The sequence below is a fragment of the Hyperolius riggenbachi genome, chromosome 8 (assembly GCF_040937935.1).
Source record: "Hyperolius riggenbachi isolate aHypRig1 chromosome 8, aHypRig1.pri, whole genome shotgun sequence".
Classification (NCBI taxonomy): Eukaryota; Metazoa; Chordata; class Amphibia; order Anura; family Hyperoliidae; genus Hyperolius; species Hyperolius riggenbachi.
The window spans coordinates 77,184,909-77,209,264 of NC_090653.1; the positions used below are offsets into that span (position 1 = coordinate 77,184,909).

The 24,356-nt window shown below is 43.3% G+C and overlaps 1 protein-coding gene across 5 annotated transcripts in view; it reads left to right on the top strand.

The window, feature by feature from the left end:
• The window catches only part of LOC137528935 (uncharacterized), a 324,022-nt gene that overhangs the window by 153,587 nt on the left and 146,079 nt on the right, over positions 1 to 24,356 (top strand). For 4 of the 5 annotated variants that reach the window (XM_068250717.1, XM_068250723.1, XM_068250722.1 and 1 more), the window contains exon 10: positions 16,566 to 16,672. The exons of the other annotated variant lie outside the window; for it this stretch is intronic. The gene's annotated coding sequence lies outside the window, so the exon portion shown is untranslated. The remainder of the gene's footprint in view (positions 1 to 16,565; positions 16,673 to 24,356) is intronic. 5 annotated transcript variants of the gene reach the window in all.

Consider the following 24,356-nt stretch of genomic DNA (forward strand, 5'->3'; position numbering starts at 1 on the left):
TGACAGTGTATGGCTCCTATTTTATATGTAAGAACCGTTCACACTGGTCAGTCTGCAGCTAATCGTTTGCAGTATGTGGGCCGCACTTATGTGCAATTCTGGGCCTGGTGGATGCGTTCCTCATAGCCTATGGAGGTAATGCATCTGTCCCGGCACCAGCTGGATCACCACGGACCATTGGAGCAGACACTACACTGTTCCCTCCTGCCTGCCACACGCGGCAGTAGGTTGGGAACTCAGCCTTACTGTAGAACTAACTGAGAACAGGAACAGACAGTGACCAAAGCCAATAGCAGTTTTCTCTGCTTGGAGTGGAAGATCCCTCTTGATGCAGGTCGCACATTGATGAGAATTGTAAGCAAGATGTTGCTGTGAGAGGGTTTAACGCGGAACTACAGTCTGGTATATCATGCAGTTAAAAACCTTCAGAGGTTATCGGAGGAACGTCAGTGGAGCGGGTTTTTGTAGATAAGTGTTAGTTTATGTTAATGAAGGGGGGTAGGCATAGGTATGGGAAGGTTAGTGGTATGGGAAGGCTCATACACACACTTGACTAAAGGCGGCTGCTAATCAAGCATGTGTACGGCAGCCCCCAACCTGCGAATGATCCGCCCACTGGAACACTTTATTGTTTACTCAGCTACCCTGCGCGCCACGTGAGATCACGCTCACGGCGCTTTGTTAAAGGTGTTCACGCTATGTGCGCTGCTTAACATGTGCGCTATAATGGTGGCATAAAGCCACACATAACAAGGTCAGGTGGTTTGAAACGTGTCTTTTCGCACACATCATCCAAAACCACACTGTAGAACCAGGGCCGGGCCGAGGCTTAGGCTGGAGAGGCTCCAGCCTCAGGGCGCAGTGTAAGAGGGGGCGCAGAATTCATTCAGCTGTCATTCCTAATTGTGTTTGAAGCAGAAAGAAATAAGAAAAGGGGATACATAGCAGTGACTGCAAGCCAGATAACTACATATTAAAGTGTTGGGGAGGTTGTGGTCCCTGTGGCGCCTCTTAGTCTAATAGCAATCAGTGTGTGACAGCTGGGGTGGGAGGGATGGAGGGGGGCACTTTGGTGTCTCAGCCTTGGGTGCTGGAGGACCTTATCCCGGCTCTGTGTAGAACGCATTAAAATGACTCAATTCATGACAGCACAAAGGTGTGACCATGCCCATACCATCATATAGGCAATTTGTTAACGCGCATTGCGTTAACACATTGCCTATACGATGGTATGGGCATGGTCACACCTTTGTGCTGTCATGAATTGAGTCATTTTAATGCGCTTCTATAGTGTGGTTTTGGATGATGTGTGCGAAAAGACACGTTTCAAACCACCTGACCTTGTTATGTGTGGCTAAATGCCACCATTATAGCGCACATGTTAAGCAGCAGGGGTGAAACGGTCCTTAATCAGCAGTTGGTAGCCTTTATTTTGCATACATTTCAAAACTGCGCGCTAATTTGGGCACGGGCATAAAAAAAATAAAAAAAAACGGTTAGGGGAGCACATTATTGCGGTAGTAGAATATCAGTAAATTTACCAATATTCTACAACTTAATTTATATAGTGAAATATCGGTAATATTTGCCGATAGTCCGCTCTCACGCAGAACCCTCCCCTGATGGGCAAATAATAACCCCCTAAGCAGCTAATCCTCTTGTGCAATTTATAACCCCCGCAACTAATAATCCCCCGGGCAACTAATAACCCACCCGAGCAAATTATAACCCCCCGGGCAACTAATAACCCACCCGAGCAAATTATAACCCCCCAGGCAATTAGTAACCCCCGCAACTATTAACAACCCCCCCCCCCAAGAAACGTAGCCCCCCCCCGGGCGACTAGAAGCCCTTACAACCAATAACCCCCCCGAGCAACTTCTACCCCCCTGCACGACACCCCTTCCCCCGAGCAACCCCACACATCTACTAACCCCCCAAACAATTATAGACTCCCTACCCGGACAACTAATAGCCCCCCACATCTACTAACCCCCCAAACAACTAAAGACTCCCCACCCGGACAACTAATAACAATCCCCCTCCAGTGGTAACCTTTAACCACTCACAACAAAAATGGTCGCCGCTAAATAGATTAGCACCCACTATTGGTAGCCGCAGTTCACATAGCACCCACTATTGGTAGCCGCAGTTCACATAACAGATGGCCCCAGCGCCCACTATTTAGCGCACCCATATTTGTCACGCTACATTTAGCTGCCCTGTTTATTTTCTAGCACTGATTCAGTGGAGATTTTCCGGTCCTCTCTTCGCCCTTCCAGCTTCTAAACTTCTCGAATAGACTGAAAGTTTATCAATCAATAGTGTGATACCGAGGACCTTTCAGGAAGAGTCACATTTATTTAATCTGCCTGAAATATCGATCTGTGTATGGCAGGTTTTATCCTCAGCTCGAGAGATTCCTGTTTATGGGCAGCCTAACGGTTCTTTATGGCAGGTAATGAAAGTTTCTTCTATGGAACCATATTACATCAGAGTTCTGTAGAATGACAGAGATAGCAGCCAAATTAATATGTGCAGTGGAATCTTTAGGAAGATACATTGTCAAGGACACAGCTTGTTACTCTTGAAAAGAGGTGACTCAGGGGTGACTTAATTACCCAATAAGAATCTGTGAGGACAATGTAACAGTCTCTCACCAGACCTTATTATTAACAGGGCTTCACTGAGGATGACACAAATGCGCTGCCTTAAAGGGAAATTCCTCTTTTGTTACAATATTGCCATCAGCATAGGCTGGTGCTACTCAAGTGATTTTGTAATTTAACATTATAAAGAGTTATTTTTCCTAGTCCTCATACAGCTAGATAAAGAGGAACTCTAACAACAAATAGCAGAATGCAGTAAATTATTCAGTATACCTATTTTTTCTTGAAAGTGGGATGAAACTTCATATTAACTGAAAAACATTAAAAATAAATCATCCAATAACAAATTATTTATTTATCTTACCTATCAGATTTAAGAGAAATGTGATATGAAAAAATAAAAGTATATTTCTGCTGATTTACATCTTTAGTGCTTCTCTGTGATGCCAAAAGTGACATCGCTTCTGCTCCCTTTTTTGTAACCCAGCTCAGTGTTAATTTAGGGCATATTTTACAATTTTCCTTCTGGTCATAGTGTCCTTATCTTATCTGAAATGAGAAGTTTCTGTTATTTGCATTTTGAGATAAGCTTGTTACTATAGCTAAAAAAAAAATAGACTCCCCACAATCCTGTTGACATGGCACAGTTCAGCAAAGGCACACAGGCCAGGTAAAAATTAGGGCACACATACAGAGGCCTATTTTAGAATATACAGTATATTTGGGGCATTAACTTATAGATATCACAACCCCCTTTAAATTTCCTGGTCTCAGCTACACTTCTTATAGCTATATACTGTAGTGTGTGTTGTACACTCACCTAAAGGATTATTAGGAACACCATACTAATACGGTGTTTGACCCCCTTTCGCCTTCAGAACTGCCTTAAGTTTACGTGGCATTGATTCAACAAGGTGCTGAAAGCATAATTTAGAAATGTTGGCCCATATTGATAGGATAGCATCTTGCAGTTGATGGAGATTTGTGAGCTGCACATCCAGGGCACGAAGCTCCCATTCCATCACATCCCAAAGATGCTCTATTGGGTTGAGATCTGGTGACTGTGGGGGCCATTTTAGTACAGTAAAGTCATTGTCATGTTCAAGAAACCAATTTGAAATGATCCGAGCTTTGTGACATGGTGCATTCTCCTGCTGGAAGTAGCCATCAGAGGATGGCTACATGGTGGTCATGAAGGGATGGACATGGTCAGAAACAATGCTCAGGTAGCCCGTGGCATTTAAACTATGCTCAATTGGCACTAAGGAGCCTAAAGTGTGCCAAGAAAACATCCCCCACACCATTACACCACCATCACCAGCCTGCACAGTGGTAACAAGGCATGATGGATCCAAGTTCTCATTCTGTTTACACCAAATTCTGACTCTATCGAGACTCATCAGACCAGGCAACATTTTTCCAGTCTTCAACTGTCCAATTTTGGTGAGTTTGTGCAAATTTTAGCCTCTTTTTCCTATTTGTAGTGGAGATGAGTGGTAGCCGGTGGGGGATCTTCTGCTGTTGTAGCCCATCCGCCTCAAGGTTGTGCATGTTGTGGCTTCACAAATGCTTTGCTGCATACCTCGGTTGTAACGAGTGGTTATTTCAGTCAGCATTGCTCTTCTATCAGCTTGAATCAGTCGGCCCATTCTCCTATGACCTCTAGCATCAACAAGGCATTTTCGTCCACAGGACTGCTGCAAACTGGATGTTTTTCCCTTTTCGCACCATTCTTTGTAAACCCTAGAAATGGTTGTGCGTGAAAATCCCAGTAACTGAGCAGATTGTGAAATACTCAGACCGGCCCGTCTGGCACCAACAACCATGCCACGCTCAAAATTGCTTAAATCACCTTTCTTTCGCATTCTGACATTCAGTTTGGAGTTCAGGAGATTATCTTGACCAGGACTACACCCCTAAATGCATTGAAGCAACTGCCATGTGATTGGTTGATTAGATAATTGCATTCCTGAGAAACTGAACAAGTGTTCCTAATAATCCTTTAGATGAGTGTATATTGGTAAGAAGCCCTGACCTCCCACTGAGGCTTAGCCTAGCCCCCTGCCCCTCGAGCATTCTGGGAAACCAGAGATATTTTCTACTGGCTTTAGAACTCTGAGGAAACAAACATTCTGTAGAGATCGCCTGACAGGAATAAAGATGCTGCCGCCTGTGATAAATTTCAGAAAGTAAATCAGGGCGAGAAAAGATTTTACAGCGAGGACACACTGACTAATTTATAAATGAATATTGTAAAATTTTATTCATTATATTATTTTGACTAGATTTTCCAGAATTTACGATAAGCTCCAAATACAGCGTAAGCAAGCTGAAATAATATTTGTTTGATGTTAATTCTTATAGTATATAGAGCTAAAATGTATGATTTATATATTTTTAAGTTTTTTGTTTTTTTTTATTTTATCAGTGGCGTAATCACTATAAAATACTGGTATGTCAAAGGGTATTTTCAGCTTTCCTGGAAATGCCAGAAAACTGTCCAGTTTCTGTGACAAGCCAGAGGTGACTGACCTCTCTGAAGTCATGAGATGTGGGTGCTTGGTGTTGGTCAGTCAGATAAAAACCAGGGCCTTCCAATATACCTTTATTTACACATCTCTCCCAATACTGAGCTTCAAGAGAAGGAGTGAGCTAATAATAAGCATTTGTGAAGTTTGACAGAATCTTTAAAACTAGGTTCTTTTGAAAAGGAAACAAGGCAGTGGCACACACTTATTGATTTTACAGTTTGATTCCTGTGAGAATGGATTACTCAGATTAAAGCTGCCAGAGGCTGCAACATGTCCCATCGATAGAAGTTTCAACTGATGGGTACCAAAAATCGATCAATACTATCGATCGGACAGGATGGACATTTTTGGGTGGGGGAGGAGCATTTATGGTTCACAGTCATTTTCCCAACACAGTGTTTGTTGGTTGGGGGACAGTTAATAATATAATAATAATAATCCGAACATTTATATAGCGCTTTTCTCCTGTCGGACTCAAAGCGCTCAAGAGCTGCAGCCACTGGGACGCGCTCAAGAGGCCACCCTGCAGTGTTAGGGAGTCTTGCCTTGAACTCCTTACTGAATAGGTGCTGACCCTGGCCAGGATTCGAACCCTGGTCTCCCATGTCAAAGGCAGAGCCCTTACCCAGTACATTATCCAGCCAGGTATACAGTTTGGCAGGTATACAGGTGAAACTTGAATAATGACTGTAGAATATCGTGCAAAAGTCCATTTATTTCAGTATTTCAACTGAAAAGGAGAAACTAATATATGAAATAGGAGCCCTCTGCAGGTGTGTTGGATTAAGTAGCTGATTAGCGTCTGACGCTTTGAGCCTAGAAAATTGAACATTTTCACAATATTCTAATGGTCTGAGATTTTTATTTTGAGGTTCTCATAAGCTGTAAGCCATAATCATCAAAATGATAACAAATGAACGCTTAAAATATCTCGCTTTGCGTGTAATGTGTCTATTTCATATATTAGTTGCTGACATAAATGGACTTTTGCATGATATTCTAATTTTTCGGGTTTCAACCTGTATAATAAAAATGAATACATACATGGAGAAAAGTGAAAATGGCAGCGCATCTAACCAAGATGCACCTGACATTGCATAGGGCTAACTAGCCTCTTAAAGGCACAACTGTGCTCATAGCAGTAGAACAGGTGCATTAGAACTAATGCATCTCACAATACAATAATGGAAGCAAATCCATGCGTTACACACTATTAACTTTTTAGGGAACCTTACCCTTGTCTTATTGAGAGAGACATCAGTTCAGCAGCAGGGACGGCTCGTGCAGCCTTCTCTCGGGGTCCCCACCCTAACCTACGTTTAAAACCGTAGGTTACCGAGCAACCGGCCATATAAAGGGGAAGGGGCGTGGCATGGGCGGCGCCCCAGGCTCTCTCACTGCCTGGGGACACCGCCCACAACCCCACCCCAACCCAAAGGAAAGAAATATACAATTGCATACATGGAGAAAAGTGAAAATGGCAGCGCATCTAACCAAGATGCACCTGACATTGCATAGGGCTAACTAGCCTCTTAAAGGCACAACTGTGCTCATAGCAGTAGAACAGGTGCATTAGAACTAATGCATCTCACAATACAATAATGGAAGCAAATCCATGCGTTACACATTATCAACTTATTAGGGGACCTTACCCTTGTCTTATTGAGAGAGACATCAGTTCAGTAGCAGGGACGGCTCGTGCAGCCTTCTCTCGGGGACCCCTAGTTAGTTAGCCCTATGCAATGTCAGGTGCATCTTGGTTAGATGCGCTGCCATTTTCACTTTTCTCTATGTATGCAATAATAAAAATGAATAGCTTACTTTACAAATCCTGTCTAATATTTCTTCTAAGCATCTTCTTACTACTGTTGCTGTGGGAAGGCTATGTAGCAGGATTCATTGCCCATTTACTCCCACATCTGTAAAAAAGGATGGTGCCAGGTTAAAAAGCGGTCTATTTTTTTAAGCAGAAATTCACTGAATACTTAAAACTCAGCATTTTAGTGCTGTATTCAGCTAGGATTCCGCTTCCAGCTGAGCTTTAGGGCCCGTTTCCACTAGCACGAATCCGCATGCGTTGTTTGCATGCGGATTCGCATAGGCAATACAAGGGAATGGGACTGTTTCCACTTGTCAGGTTTCATGAGCGTTTTTCTGTGCAGGATTTTTCTGCACGGCAGAGCCCACGGAATTCGCTTGCGTGGGGAATGCATGCGAATCACACGCAATAGGGAAATTGCATGCGGTTTTGGCATGCGTCTTTTCCCGTGATTTTGCATTCGATTTCGCATACAAACTAATGTAAATTCACACAGGCAGTGACATGGTTAAAATCGCATATACCCTAACCTATGCGAAATCGCTGCAAAAAACGCACGCGGAATCGCACCCGCATGCGATTTTGTCAGCGGTGATTATGCGGCGATTTCGCACTGCACAAGTGGAAATGGGCCCTTAGATACAAATGTATCATGTTTGGAATGTAAATAAACAAAAGTCTCTCTGAGAGAGCACAGAGGGCTTCCCAGACAGGCTTTTCAGAGGTTTATTTACATTCCAAACATGATACATTTGTATCTAAAGCTCAGCTCGGAAGCAGAATCCTAGCTGAATACAGCACTAAAATGCTGAGTTTTAACTATTCAGTGAATTTCTGCTTAAAAAAAATTCGGGCATAATAGTTTTTAAGCTGTAAGCAATCTATTAAAGCAAAGTTGAAATGCTGGGTGTTAGACCTTTTTTAACTGACATCAGACCAAACTGGTTCCCTATGTGTGTTTGTGTATTAGATAGTAAGTTACTTTGGAGACAGATGTAAGTGGTTCTGTGTAATTTGTAAAGAGCATGTCTGAATTATGTACATACAGGAAACAAATAGTCATTATGCAGCACAGTGATTACGTAGGTATGACTCCTAGCTAAGATTGCATGGACTTCCAGCAGGCAAGACATACCGGTAAATAAATCGGTTTGCCACCAGATTGGGCCAAGACTATATTGTAGTCTCTGGTAGGGATATGAGACAGTGACCCCAGCAGATGGACAGAGAAGTCCTGCTGAAAATGTGTCAGGTCTATATCCTATAAAAATATACATCATCTTAATAATACTAGATGATGTGTAAGTATCCGCCAAATACATAATACCGTATTTACTCAATTATAGATATTTAGGACTGACTCACTAAATAAAAGTATAAGGGACGACTTGTACTCGAGTCGGACCTAAATATCAGACTCATAGCCATTTCCATTTGCAGCAAATGATCCAGTGATAAGTGACACTTTCTTGATAAAGGAAGTGGCAAGAAAACACAGGTGTGAAAGTCCTGGCCCCAACAATTAGCAAGGAAAGGGCAGGGGATAGATACTGAGCTGCAGTACTTACTACAAGGGGAATGAATAATTGCTGCACTTGGGGGCCTGGAGGAGTTATTGACTGCACTTTCGGGCCAGGAGTGGTTAATGGCTGCAATACTACAGGATCTTCTCAAAAAATTAGCTTATTGTGATAAAGTTCATTATTTTCTGTAATGTACTGATAAACATTAGACTTTCATATATTTTAGATTCATTACACCAGGGGTCCCCAACCTGGGGGCTGCGGCCCCCTTGGTGGTCCCTGGGCAGTTTTTCTGAGGGGCCGAGTGTATATACTACACTCACAATCGGGGGAAAAAAGGAAGGAGGGGGACTGCCGCCGCCACTAACCACGACCCCCAAATCCCCACCCCCCTCCCCCGGGCCCCAGAGAAAAGTTTGGTCGGTATAGGGGGCCCCGGGCTCAAAAAGGTTGAGGACCCCTGCATTACACACAACTGAAGTAGTTCAAGCCTTTTATTGTTTTAATATTGATGATTTTGGCATACAGCTCATGAAAACCCAAATTTCCCATCTCAAAAAATTAGCATATTTCATCCGACCAATAAAAGAAAAGTGTTTTTAAAACAAAAAAAAGTCAACCTTCAAATAATTATGTTCAGTTATGCACTCAATACTTGGTCGGGAATCCTTTTGCAGAAACGACTGCTTCAATGCGGCGTGGCATGGAGGCAATCAGCCCGTGGCACTGCTCAGGTGTTATGGAGGCCCAGGATGCTTCGATAGCGGCCTTAAGCTCATCCAGAGTGTTGGGTCTTGCGTCTCTCAACTTTCTCTTTACAATATCCCACAGATTCTCTATGGGGTTCAGGTCAGGAAAGTTGGCAGGCCAATTGAGCACAGTAATACCATGGTCAGTAAACCATTTATCAGTGGTTTTGGCACTGTGAGCAGGTGCCAGGTCGTGCTGAAAAATGAAATCTTCATCTCCATAAAGCTTTTCAGCAGATGGAAGCATGAAGTGCTCCAAAATCTCCTGATAGCTAGCTGCATTGACCCTGCCCTTGATAAAACACAGTGGACCAACACCAGCAGCTGGCATGGCACCCCAGACCATCACTGACTGTGGGTACTTGACAATGGACTTCAGGCATTTTGGCATTTCCCTCTCCCCAGTCTTCCTCCAGACTGGCACCTTGATTTCCGAATGACATGTAAAAGTTGCTTTCATCCGAAAAAAGTACTTTGGCCCACTGAGCAACATTCCATTGCTGCTTCTCTGTAGCCCAGGTCATGCACTTATGCCGCTGTTTCTGGTTCAAAAGTGGGTTCATGCTTCCATCTGCTGAAAAGCTTTATGGAGATGAAGATTTCATTTTACAGCACGACCTGGCACCTGCTCACAGTGCCAAAACCACTGGTAAATGGTTTACTGACCATGGTATTACTGTGCTCAATTGGCCTGCCAACTCTCCTGACCTGAACCCCATAGATAATCTGTGGGATATTGTGAAGAGAAAGTTGAGAGACGCAAGACCCAACACTCTGGATGAGCTTAAGGCCGCTATTGAAACATCCTGGGCCTCCATAACACCTGAGCAGTGCCACAGGCTGATTGCCTCCATGCCACGCTGCATTGAAGCAGTCATTTCTGCAAAAGGATTCCCGACCTAGTATTGAGTGCATAACTGAACATAATTATTTGAAGGTTGACTTTTTTTGTTTTAAAAACACTTTTCTTTTATTGGTCGGATGAAATATGCTAATTTTTTGAGATAGGAAATTTGGGTTTTCATGAGCTGTATGCCAAAATCATCCATATTAAAACAATAAAAAGGCTTGAACTACTTCAGTTATGTGTATTTGAATCTAAAATATATGAAAGTCTAATGTTTATCAGTACATTACAGAAAATAATGAACTTTATCACAATATGCTAATTTTTTGAGAAGATCTTGTATATGCAGTACAGTCATTAAACCCTCTTAGTCCCCAAACACAGCTGTTAATTCCTTCTGGTGACCAATATGCATCCAATAACTTTTTTTGGTAGACTTATACTTGAGTCAATAAAAATTCCAGCTTAAGAGAGTCAATAAAAATTCCAGCTTAAGAGGGTCAAATATTGAATTGGACTTACACGAGGTTGACTTATATTTGAGGCTATACAGTAAGAATAATAATAGTTATATGAAGTTATCCACCAAATGCATCAAAATTATGTCCTTACAGTCACCTACAGCAGAGCAGGATCATCCACAAGGCAACCTAGGCATGTTCCTGGGGCTCAGTGGGTGTCAGAAGGCCTAACTGCCACTTTCTCTGACCCTTCTCCCGTCTTAGATTATTAAAAAGACTATAAGGAGAAGCCAAAGCTACTACATTGCCTATAGGGGCCACCCAAGTACTGTAGGTAGGAGATTGATTAAGATGAAATGGGGCATTTCATCCTTATCCATCTCTCACCTACAGTATTTGAAATCATGTGATTTGTTTTATAGTTGATTTAAAGAGAACCTCAAATAAGGGGAATACAGAGGCTGCCAGCTTCATTCTCATATAAACAATGCAAGTTGGCTGACTTCTGTACTAATCTTCTGCCTCTAATACTAAGTGTACTCAAGAAAAACATTGGGTCAAATTTTAACTGAACTCAGGACGTCCTCTCTGCTCTAAAAGATACACAACAGCATAATAACATCTAAACTAAAAACATCTCTTTGTTACAGCTGATACAAATCCTAAAATAAATCTGCACAGTTTCTACGTTCCGATTCAAGGAAGCAGACATCATGTGCTTTCAAATGAGCTTATCTCCAATATCCGCAGTGGCAGTCAGGTAACACAGGGGAGGGATCAAATTACAACTTGTGATTAGACACAAATGAGAGGGAATTAGTCTAAGTAGGGGAGGGGAAATGACCGACACCAGAGCGAATATATAGCGAAGATTTGGGGGTAACAGGTGTGTCGGCCGTGCCTCCAGACGATTCAACGATTCAATAGCAGCAGAGCGGGAGATGAAGCATAAAACACTAAAAAAGAAAAAACACAGAACAACGGGGGCCTAAATGGTGCAATATGTCACAAAATAGATAAATATATGAAGAATAAGTGAGAATACTCACAAAGGTGGGTTGCACAAGGGGCAACCGACTACTTCAGGCAGACGGGGCTTCACAACCCCGACTCCACTCGGGTACACCAGGGATCCTGGAGGTGGTCGCTCTCTTGAAACAACACATGCACTCTGAACACCCGTGAGGTGGTGAAATACCACCAGGGGTCAGGTGTAAGGAACTCCCCTCACTAGGGGGGGAGTGAGACACAGAACAAGGGGGAGGAGGTGCCCAAAGTATATCAAATACTCCAAGAGCAATTAAAATTGGCGCTTTGAGTCCGCCAGGAGAAAAGCGCGATATAAATGTTATTTGTCTTTGTCTAAAATGCTTTAATTGCTTTTAGAGTATTTTATATACATTGGGCGCCTCTTTCCCCCTGTTCAGTAGAGTGAGGAGGACAAGAATCTGGGCACCGACCAACAGAAGATCCAACCAATTACACCTTTATTGCATCCCCAATCACCGGTGTAATTGATTGGATCTTCTGTTGGTCGGTGCCCAGATCCTTATCCTCTTCACTCTGCTGAGAGAATTAGACAGGATAAGCTCTCTAGATACATACAGGGTGCATTTCTCTCTGTTTTCCTTCTGCCCTGTGCAAGAGTTCAGGTCCATTTTAAATACTTACCTAAGGAGAGGGAAGCTTCTGGATCCTGAAGAGGCTTCCCATGCTGTCCTCCGATCCACGGTTGTGTCAAATTCCATGCTAGTGACTGCGCTTGTCTTCAAGCACGGCTGTAGTGCACCTGTGCAGTATACCGGAGGGGCTCGTGCATGTGCTACTGTATGGCTGTGCTCGTGCGGGAGCAGCGTGGGTGCGCTCGTGCACGAAGATGTCGTGATAGGGTCCCGGGCAGCAGGGGAGGACTGGAGGATGGTGTGGGAAGCCTAAAGGAACCAGAGGCTACACTCTCCATAGGTAAGCATTTAACTTTTGACCCAAGATTTGCATTGAGTACACTTTAAAAAGGAACTGAAGTGAAAATGGCACAATTAATAAAATTGCATCCCCCCCCCCCCCCCCCCAAAAAAAAAAAAAAAAAAAAAAAAAAATTCATTTATAGAATATTTAGTCAGTCTTTGCCCATTGTAAAATCTTTCCTCTCCCTGATTTACATTCTGAAATGTATCGCTGATGGTGACATCTTTAGTTCTGCCAGGTGATCTGAGTGGAATGTTCATTACTGAGAGTTCTATGCACAGAGGGAGATAATGCTTGCTTGGCAGTTGGAAAAAGCCGGTATTCCCCACAATGCAACAAGGGTCACAAACAGCAAACTTCCAGGACCATGGTCATGACATCTCACTTTGGGAGGGGTTTCACCACAATCATCAGCATCAGCCACGTGAAACAGCTGTAGACATAGGGGCTTTCGTTTGTACCTGTGCTTTGTGGCTTCAATAAAAGAGGGTTCCATGAGGAGTGCCGGAGTCTGTCAGTTCTTTCAGCTATACTGATTGAGATGATGTTCGATCCCAGGATCCTGGGAATCCTTATTTATGTCACTGTCCCAGAATGAACATGCAGATCGGGTGCTTTAACTCTGGTCTGACTCCACTGGCTGCATGCTTGTTGCAGATGTGTAACTCAAATAACTAACACCAAAATCTTAACATGACAGGGAATGAAGATGGTAGTCTTTGTATACCACGTATCTCTAATTTCAGCTTCTCTTTAACTTTGAAAACATTAAAGCACCCCTGCCAAGCTGTGTTTTCCCTTCTCTGCTCTTCCCACTAGTCTTGCAACAAGGTAAATTTAAAATACAATACAGCTCCTTAAAACCTTAATACTGCAGCTCCTTGTAGCCTTTCTGTGTAAGCCAAGAGGGATGGGGTAAGGGGAGGCATGGGTAAGATGCCATTCAATCCTTCACCCATTCTGGTGGAGAGGGGGGGGGGCTTAACCAGTGAGATGATTGGGGTAAGGGCGAGGTTTGGATAGCAGACTTTCTAAAGTTTACAAAAGAATGCCTGTCTTTAATATGAATCATGTGACCACAGCTATTTACTGCAATATTAAGGTATTTAGAAGCTTATGTAAACCTTTGTTCTTATGTTTGCAAGACTAGTGGGGAAGGAGGAGGAGCAGAGACTTGTAAAAAACCTGCCTAGAGAGGGACTTAAACTTGTTCTGATTAATCTGCTTTAACAAGCAGACATACCCCTGTCACATGTCCCCCCTGGGGTACACTTGGTTGTGAATCTGACAAATGTGACTGTATAATTCAGAGCAAATTATACAGTTTTCATGGGATCTCAGCAGAACACTTGCTGAGAGGGGATTCTGTGCAATCAGTATTATGTCACCTCCCAGAGTCTATACATAGAGAATGTGTGTTATTTAAGGTTAGCCATCAGTGTGGTGTGGCAAGCTGTCCGGCCCTGACTAGCCAGGGAGAGAGAGGAGCGTAGGAGGAGGCAGGAATGCAGCTGCACAATCCGCACATAGCTCTCTAGGAAGGAGAATAGCATATATACCATAGGGTGTGCATTGCTAGCGGGTGAGCAATGCCACAACTTGTCATGCAATGGAAGGTGTCCACCTACAGACTCCGAGACATCTGGTGACATAACTGTGTTGGTGTGTATTCATTCCACTCTTTCCCAGCCTGATTCTGAGGGATACAGTCCCTAGAAAGTATTGTTTTCATTCAAACTGAACTATGCTATGTAGATCAGTGCCCTGTGCAACATAGACTGCAGTGAGCCAGTCACCACTGCACTTTAGGCATTCTGAATAGGTGACATAACTGTCTGATGTCACACTGATCACTTTTAAGTGTCTGCTCACCCTGTCTCTGCCCCACCTCCTTGTCTTGTGAGCTGTATGATAATGCTCATGCCTGATGGAGCTGAGTGATAATTACAAGCAGACAGGAACTCACAATACCATAGAGATCAGCACAGTGACATCTTGTGTTTGCTTTACTTTACTATACTGCTGCAGTTTAAGTAATCCTGTTATCAAATCCAACACCCCTTCTCAACATATTAGCTTTAAACTGACAGTCTAACTTTCTTTATCAGTTCCAATTGTCTTTTCATTGGTAGAGACTCTGTAAGAATGTCAGCTATCATGTCTTCAATTGGACAATACTTAATTCAACGTGCCCTTGTTTTTGTAAGTCCCCCAAGAAATGATGCTTCGCAGCTATATGCTAAAATCCGTGATGGGGATGCGGGGAACAAGCAGCGACAGAGAGCAACGCAACACCCGAGTGCGAAAGGGGCCTGAAATTGTATCAATCACCGGAGATATACAGAAATTGTGATATTTGCAAACTTTTTCCAGATATTAGTGACAAATAAAAAAATGTAACCAAGCCCAGTTTAGCTGAATCACTCCGATGGTCTGCTGTTCAGCACTGATAGCCGGGGCCATCCAGGAGAAGCATGGGATCAGTTTGATCTACTTTGATTACTTCTTGCTTTAGCACATGGTTGTGATCAGCAAATCAGAGCTTTACAAAACTGTCACCTGATCAGACCGATCTCATGCTTATCTTTTCATTCTGCTACTTAAAGGGGCACTTTGGCGAAAAATTGTAACATTAAAATATAAGCAAACATACTGTATACAAATAAGTACATTTTTTCCAGAGTAAATTGAGCCATAAATTACTTTTCTCCTATGTTGCTGTCACTTGCAGTAGGTAGTAGAAATCTGACAGAAGCAACAGGATTTGGACCAGTGCATCTCTTCATGGGTGATTATCAGGGATTTATTTGTTTTCAAAAGCACTTAGTGAATGGCAGTTGCTCCGTCCAAAAAACTGTGTAGCGAGCAGGGAAGCTGGCCAGCATCATTGTTTAAATCCTTTTTAGTAAATATCTTTATAAAGAATAAAAGCCTTGCTGAGAATCCCCTATGAAGAGATGTACTAGTCCAAAACCTGTCGCTTCTGTCAGATTTCTACTACCTACTGTAAGTGACAGCAACATAGGAGAAAAGTCATTTATGGCCCATTTTACTCTGGAAGAAACGTACTTCTTATTTGTCTATGTTTGCACATATTTTAAATGTTACAATTTTTCGCCATAGTGCCCCTTTAAGAACATTACTACTTTCAACAGGCATACTGCAGGCAAATGTGCAATGTTGCAGTGGTCACTCAGCATCAGTGTTTCTACAGAGACATGATGTTAACACAAGACTCCAAACCAACGGTTGTAGTTTACAGAGTGCAGTCATTCATTAGGTACAGTGGTGCCCATTTAGAGTTGAATGGGTCAATTCAGTGGGACAATGAGTCAACGGGACAGTTCAGCAGAGCAAAGCTGTATAACTGTGGTCTTTAAAAACATAACATTAACGGAAATGTTATATATTCCATTAATTGTGTTTTACTTACAGCCACTATAGTTAGAACAGCCTTCTGAAGTACTCTGCACAGCAGGAGTCAGACTGGGAGTGAGAGGGAACAACACAGTAAGCCGATCAGGTTCTAGCATGTTACATACAGGTTCTAGCATGTTACATAGTGCAGTCAATCTAACAGTGGAAACTTGCTTAAAGAGACTGTAACAAAATTTTCATCCTTATTTCTTCTATCCTATAAGTTCCTATAGCTGTTCTAATGTGTTGTGTCTAACTGCAGCCTTTCATAGTTGCACGGTGGCTGTGTTATCTCTGTTATATGATCTAATCTTCTGTCGGCTGAGGCTGGAATGTTTGGAATGTGCTGCAATGCTTGTCATTGGCAGAAGCTATACACACCCTCTCCAGGCCCCCTGCACACTATGTATGACTCACACACTGAGATACTCTCAGCCTATCATTTGCTATGTCTTTTGTTTGTAAACACTGCATAAAAATGGCAATTACAAGCCAGGATTGCAGCAGGGAGAGTCAGAACCACCACAGAGGAGCCCAGGAGAACACAATGAATAGAATGGTATGCTTTTTATTGTAAGAATGTTACAGTACAGATTCTCTTTAAAGGATAGACCTGATTCTGATGATCTTCTCTGTTGAATCAGCAGGCTGATATTCTGTCCATGACCAAACTGTATTCACTTAACTGCAGCTGAAGAAAATGAGGCCAGGGAGTGGTCTGTGCTGTCTGTTTTACAAGACATAATCACAGGTAAGACAGAGCAAACCTTTCTGATTATTTATTCATATCTTTCTACATTTCTGCTTTAACTTAAACTCTTAAATTCAGGTTGAAGAATGCACATTTAATTGATTGAAAACAATAGACTTTGTGTTCTGTCTGTAGATTGCAACAATGTGACCCAACAAGAATGAGGCACATTTATTAAAATTGGTGCAAGGAAGGTTTGAGCAAAACTGATGCAAAACACATGCAAAAGCGGAGCAGTTGCTAAGAACAATGAATCTGAATCTATGATCTGTGTACCGAGTCCATTCTCCCATGTGTGCAGTTTACTTACTACAGCCCCTTTTACATACACACCTAATTTATGTTGAAGGTAACAGAGTCCAGTTTGACTTTATAATTGGAAGTTTGGGGTCTGCATAGAAATGATGGATGGGGGGGGGGGGGGGGGGCAGTGTAGATATGTTTTAATACTGACATTTATACAATAAATTACTAATAACAATATTAATGCTCTACATTGATTCAGGTGATTTTTATTGGATATTTAATGGTAGGTATGCTATCTGACAGGCTGTTGCAAGGCATCATTTTGAGTTCTTATTTTACACACTGATCCAACATCCAGTGAATGATTATAAGGCACAAACACAGGCCCTCTTTCCCAGTGCTTGAAGTGTTGTCACTTCCTCCCCATCTCCACAGCAGTAATAAGCCGCTTTACCCCCTTATCACTCATCAGCAGATCAGTCACTGATAATCTCAGAGGGTGATTGGCCAGATTATCCCCAGCAATACCAAACACTGCTGGATGATCTACTCTCCCATCCCAGCTGACACCTGCTTGGTAACAGCTTCTCATGAGGGAAATGCGAGTGACAGCAGAAGAATTCCTCTAGTGTTTCTCAACAATATTACAGCATATACCCCATGCTCCAAGCCTGGAAATGTTCAAACGTACCCTCCACACACCTTTCCAGGCAAAATTATCATTTGCAATAGCTAGAATTTAAAGCTCACTGCCTCATCTGCTAAACCCCTTTGTCTACTCCTCCATTGTTTCAACCCCACTACCCCACTAGTTTATTCATAATGTTATTTTCACTACAGTTCCTCTTTAGGTGTTTCTGTACTTGTCCTGGTACATACACAATACCATGCCATGGTACATCCTAAAGGACTTAAGCATCTGCTTTTTAGCTCTATTTTGTCCTTTTATTCAGAAATAGGAGAAAAAAATATACCTAAAGTATAAAAGATTATTTTGTATTTTGACTAAAAATGAATATGTAAAATGAGATCCATATTTTTCATCTAAATACATTTTCCATTTGTACTAGAAAAGTATAATGCAGTACCACACAAGTGTGTTTTTTATCACTGGTTGACAGATTTCTATGGCCTAGAATCAGTGGTACCTGTTTGGATAGACACAGCACTGTTCCCTGGTATAATGAGGAAAAACACTAGCCTGAGGCGCCCAAAGTATATAAAACAATCAAAATCCATCTAAAAATAAAGGCAAGTGTTGGCCTACCTTTATGAAGTCACCTTATTGATTATTTCAAACTCTCCACACGTCTGCTGTATTGACTCTGTATTGGCCTGAGGAAGCAGCCCAGAGCCATGAAATGCATTGTCATATGTGCTTCAATAAATACCTTTGAAATTATCGATGAGGTGACCTCATGAAGGTAAGCCAACACTTGCGCTCATTTTCTAGTCTGATTTGGATTGTTTTACATTCTTTGGGCGCCTCCAGCAGTTGTTTTTCCTCAGTCTAGTCACTCCTGTTCAGGGTACTAATGTTATCATAAAGTTTATTTTGTTGTAGCAGCGATCACCTGTTATATTCAAGGTCGAGTGGGGACAGTACTTCCCCACAAGCTTCCACCAGTGGGTGCAGTGGGTGCTTGATACAGCAACCCAGATTTGTGAGTGTGTTTGAATCACCACCTTCCTGGCTACTTATACTGACCATAGAACACTAGATTGGGGCTCCCGGTTTTTCTTCTACTCCAATGTCCCTGGTATAATGGCTGCTGACCTCATACCCCACTGCATACCCCCCCCCCCCCCCCCCCCCCCACACACACACACACACACACAGCTCTGCTCTCTAGAACAGTAGTGGCACCACTTCGCAGGTTAGTGCTGGATGGCTCATAGAGGGTTTATTCCCACTATGGAAATCCAGAGGCCAGTGGCCGTGTATTGTTATAGCAATGCATGGCCACTTGGGGCACTGCCTATTGTGATACTGACCATATTCATTGCACTGAAGGAGCACCACACAGAACTGCTTGCTACAGAGCATTACTGCAGTGGACAGCATCACCAGGGCCGAGGCAGAGGTGAGAGGGGCTCCAGCCTCAGGGAGCAGAGCAGGAGGGGCACACAACCCACTCGGCTATCATTCCCCTATTGTGTTTGAAGCAGAGAGAAATAAGAAAAAGAGATATACATGGCAGTGACTGCAAGCCAGATAGTTAGAGATTAAGGTGTTGGGGGACCTGGGCGCCTCTTAGTCTAATAGCAATCAGTGTGTGGCGGCTGGGGTGGTAGGGTTGGAGGGAAGCACTTTGGTGTCTCAGCCTTGGGTGCTAGAGGACCTTGTCCCAGCTCTGAGCATCACAGTACATTAGTGGGTTTATCAGGCATTGCTTTCTATGCAGTGTCTGATGTTTCTGCATAGTGGACACTATGTATAGTGCTGTGTACCACATATTGTGGTCACTGGCTAAGGAGCAGGCCAGAGAGTAGGGTGCAAAGTAAATCTGCACTAAGGATTGGATGGCACAAATGGGGCAGAGGTGCATAAAGGGAGCTGTTGAGGAGGTCAGTGTTTCTGGATCCTGTAAGATAGGCGAGGGCAGCTATACCCCTTCCAAAAACAGCACCCACTGAACAGCTAAACCAAGCATAGCATTGTGTGCAGGGAACATCCTCCCAAGTCCAGATGGGCTGGGCCATGTAGTCAGGGAGAAGCTCAAGCCTGTGCATTATCCACAGCTACAGCTTATAACCACTTACCAACCATTTGGTTTAGTTCATTTTGTGTTAATAGATAACTGGATTGGGGGTGGGTGTACTTCGTCTTCTGCAGGAATGCCTACTTTATGCTCCCTTTAATTGCCTATGAAAATGACTCCTAAAACAGGTTCCTTGGCAGCGTACATGAAAAGTGTGCCTGGAAAAAAGGGCGCAGGAGAATATTGTTATAATTAGCGATATTCAACTACTGAATTCTGATAGTAAAATCTGTAATCTTTACCGATATTTAACAATGACTAAACCTAACCTCACTCTCACGTACAGTAGAACCCTCGTTCTACCAATGCCTAACCCTTTGATTAGCAGGAAGACTTGGTGCCGGCTATTTTTTCGGGCGCCTCCCTGCGCCCATATTTCCTCCCATTGCCGCAAATTGGGGCTTTTTTTTATAATGAAGGCCTATGGTGGCACCCTTTTTTCCTATTTCACCTTGGCAGTCTAGCCACTACTATTTTATATATCCATAATTAATTAAAGGACCACTGTTGCGAAAATCTTCAAATTTAAAATACATGTAAGCACATACAAATAAGAAGCATATTTCTTCCAGAGTAAAATGAGCCATAGATTACTTTTCTTCTATGTTGCTATCACTTACAGTAGGTAGTAAAAATCTGACAGGTTTTGGGTTAGTCCATCTCTTCATGGGGGATTCTGAGCATGGCCTTTATTCTTTACAGAGACACTCCTTGAAAAAGATTTATATAAAGATACTGGCCAGCCTCACTGTTTGCTGCACACGGTTTTGGCAGTTGGACTGAGCAACTGTCACTCACTAAGTGCTTCTGAAAATAAAGAAAACCCTGAGAATCCCCCAAGAGGAGATGGGCTAGTCCAAAACCTGTTGGTTTTGTCAGATTTATACTACTTACTGTAAGTGACAGCAACATAGGAGAAATGTAATTTATACCACATTTTACTCTGAGAAATGTACTTCTTATCAGTATGTGTTTAAAGAAAACCTGAACTGAAAATTAAAAGTCAAAATAACCATACACAGGTCATACTTACCTTCTGTGTAGTCTACTCATCAATCTCTTTCTCCTCACACGCATCCTGTTTGTCCACTGTGATCAATGGAATTCTCCATCCTCCATTTTGAAAATGGCCATTACCCCATAACAGCTTCCTGGTCAGCACACTGTTAAACTGTAACATTGCCCACTTGAGCCATACGGAAACATGTACATTACCTGGCACATCATTTGTCCTCTCAGCTTTAACAGACAGCAACTGATTTATAACTGACAGCAACTGATATATTTCAGTTCTGACAAAATGTTGTCAGAACTCGGAGGGATCATTGTCAGAAGAAAATGGTGCGTTTCTGAGAGGAACTAATGGCAAGGTAACTAAGTAATGTTCATTTGAAGTTACCTCATGTGTTGATTTTAAATAATTTTACTCAGTACAGGTTCCCTTTAAATATATTTTAAATTTGAAGATTTTCGCGACAGGTCCTTTCAGAAAAATGTTTTCAATACAAAACATAATACATAAATATTAATATTACAAAAAAAAAAAAAAAAAAAAGTTTTCATAGACTTCGTAGTGTCACTGTGGTATAATTCCACCTATATGCCCTTACCGGTAAATGTATACACTGCATTGGCATTTTGGTATTGTTGAAAGACAACCTAGTAGAAGCCGCTATTCCATTTCTGCAGATGAAATAATACACCGTTAGAAATAGTGTTTTTGGCCGCCCTTAAGAAGAGTTGGGGGCCACGTTAGCGTGGATACTCTTCCACTTGTATGTAGGTCTGAGCTGTCAGAAGCTCTCGCCATCCGATATCCACTGACTGGGAAAGATGTCTGTGTTCCTTGCTGACCTGCTCTCTGACTGACACCAGACACTTCCCACGTCTGACCTGCTATGGAATCCACAGGGAGGTGTGTGAGCTCTCAGGAAGCTGTATTCTCAGAGCTCAGCAAGTTAGATGTGCAGGCAGGAGACATGGGTCCAGGTAGCTACAGTATCAGCTACATCCACTGGGTTTAGACAGCTGCCAAGAACATATGTGATGAATCTCCACTCATCACATCCCAAACACCCAGAGCTATTATCTTCATGCTGAATTTGTGCTCATAATTGGCACATGTGCATTTCCTGTTCTTTTCGCGCGACCTCTGATGACACTTCATCAATGCTTAAGAGATTGTCGCTTGAATGGACATGAAAAAAATATCCGTCCATCCACACTCATTTTTCTGGCGACTACACGACTTTGATAATATCTGTTGAGTCCATAAAAAGGATGACAATCAGGGGAAAGTGTCAAACGTAGTTATTGTCACATATAATCGTGCTGCACGCTAGGTGCCTCACTTAAAGGACCACTATGGCAAAAACATTGTAAAAATGAAAATACACACATGTAAAATCAGGGGTCCTCAAACATTTTCGGTCAAGGGCCGGAACAATATACTTCAGATTGCTGGGGGGGCCAGAACATACATAAAATGATGTTGAAAAACATTCCATTGAATCTAGCTATTGATTCCCCCCAATCATGGCCGGAGGAGAACTCCCAGCAGCAGCCATTCAGTCATGTGACGCCCGAAGAACGTCTTTGTGCACCAGACAGTGAAGCATACCCAGGTGACAACCTGCAGTCCAGTTGGACAGCAGTGTCACCTGATGCAGAATTGGATTGGAAGCCAGCGAATTACTGCTCACTGGGTTCTACATATGTGGATGGGTGGTGCCCACTAATGATACAGTCTTGATTGTACAATTTTACTACTTCTATGTAATATGAGGAATCTACATAAAGCATCCCCACTTATATTCACTCAGTTTACCCTTCTACCACATAAGGTACATACACATCTTTGACTGATGTCGTCTGTTGGGGATCAGATGCAAAAAATTGAGAAGTCAGGCTCTGCTTCAAATTCATTAATACGCTTTATTCAAAAAATACAAAACACTTGCTAGTCACAAATGTGTCACTTAAAACCATAAAACACACTGCTAGATGTTATAATGCACAGCTGGCTGGGCTCACACAAACAGCACTTCAATCACACCTGAGATCCCAATACTCTCCTGCTGTGTCTACACTATGCTGAAGCTGTACAGATCCTGCTCATTAATAGGCAAAGTTCTCAGACAGGCATGGGCGTCCGCACATATGGCAAAACCGGGCATCTGCCCGAGCCTGGCCGCCCGCTGCCCCCCCCCCTGGCCGCGTGCCCGTGCAGCCAGCAGGAGGGGTCCAGCGCAGAGATGAGAGAGAGCTATGGGCACAGTGGGGAAGGGCGGACGTCTCCCTTCCCTCACCTTAGGGGGCTCTCTCTCCCTCGCTGTCCCCTCCGGAATGAAGTGTGCAGCAGCTGGCAGCGGGCGGAACTTACCTCGTCTCGCTCCTGCGCCGGAAGTTCTGGTGCCGCACTCTGGTCTGGATCAGGCCAGAGTAGCGGCTAATCCATCTGGCGCGTGCGACGAGAGGAGGTAAGTTCCGCCCGCTGCACACTTCATTCCGGACTCCGGAGGGGAGAGCGAGAGAGGGAGGGAGAGCCCCCTAAGGTGAGTGCCCATAGCTCTCCCTCTTCTCTCCGCTGCTCCCCTCCTCCTGCACACATGGCCACTTTTTCTGGGGACATATACCCCTGGCTACATATACTGGGACATATACCCCCTGCCTACATATACTGGGACATATACCCCTGCCTACATATACTGGGACATATACCCCTGGCTACTTTTTCTGGGGACATATACCCCTGCCTACATATACTGGGACATATCCCCCTGGCTACATATACTGGGACATATACCCCCTGCCTACATATACTGGGACATATACCCCCTGCCTACATATACTGGGACATATACCCCCTGGCTACATATACTGGGACATATCCCCCTGGCTACATATACTGGGACATATACCCCTGCCTACATATACTGGGACATATACCCCTGCCTACATATACTGGGACATATACCCCTGCCTACATATACTGGGGACATATACCCCTGCCTACATATACTGGGCACATATACCCCTGCCTACATATACTGGGCACATATACCCCTGCCTACATATACTGGGCACATATACCCCTGGCTACCTGTTCTGGGGACATCTCTACCCCTGGCTACCAGTTCTGGGGATATCTATACCGCTGGCCACCTATTCTGGGGATACCTATAGACCTGGGGCTACCTATTTTTGAGGAACCACTGCTGTCAGATTGAGTGTATTTTGGGGAACTGCTGCCAGGTGAGAGGTGTCTACATATTAAGGGGGCATTCTGCCTATTTATGTGAAAAGCTGTCTATTTATGTGCCTCATGACTGCTGAATTTGTCTTGTTGCGGGCCGCATGGTTACTGACTTTGTCTTGTTGGGGGCCTCATGATTTGTTGGGGGCCTCAAGATTGCTGAATTTGTCTTGTTGGGGGCCTCATGATTGCTGAATTTGTCTTGTTGGGGGCCTCATGGTTACTGACTTTGTCTTGTTGGGGGGCCTCATGATTTGTTGGGGGCCTCAAGATTGCTGAATTTGTCTTGTTGGGGGCCTCATGATTGCTGAATTTGTCTTGTTGGGGGCTTCATGATTGCTGAATTTGTCTTGTTGGGGGCCTCATGATTGCTGAGTTGGTCATGTTGGGGGCCTCATGATTGCTGAATTTGTCTTGATGG